Below are 215 nucleotides of genomic sequence, written 5' to 3'. Positions count from 1 at the left end.
ATGAGCAGGCTGACACTGGTGTCATGAGTGTCAGGTAAGAGCCAACCTGCTGTGACTCAAGGCAAAGTTGGGCAATTTCTAAGCAGTTCTCTAATGTGGGCGTTTAAAATACTGTTGCCAGAATCAGAAGGTTAAGTTTTCTATCCTGTCTGGCCGCGTCCAGGCCAAATGCCAAAGTGAGCTGAAGGCAGGTGGTTCTGCCTGCTACAACCTGC

Source organism: Otolemur garnettii, unplaced genomic scaffold (genome assembly GCF_000181295.1).
Source record: "Otolemur garnettii isolate 467f Iridium unplaced genomic scaffold, OtoGar3 scaffold00027, whole genome shotgun sequence".
Taxonomy (NCBI): domain Eukaryota; kingdom Metazoa; phylum Chordata; class Mammalia; order Primates; family Galagidae; genus Otolemur; species Otolemur garnettii.
Note: the sequence above shows the minus strand (reverse complement) of the source record.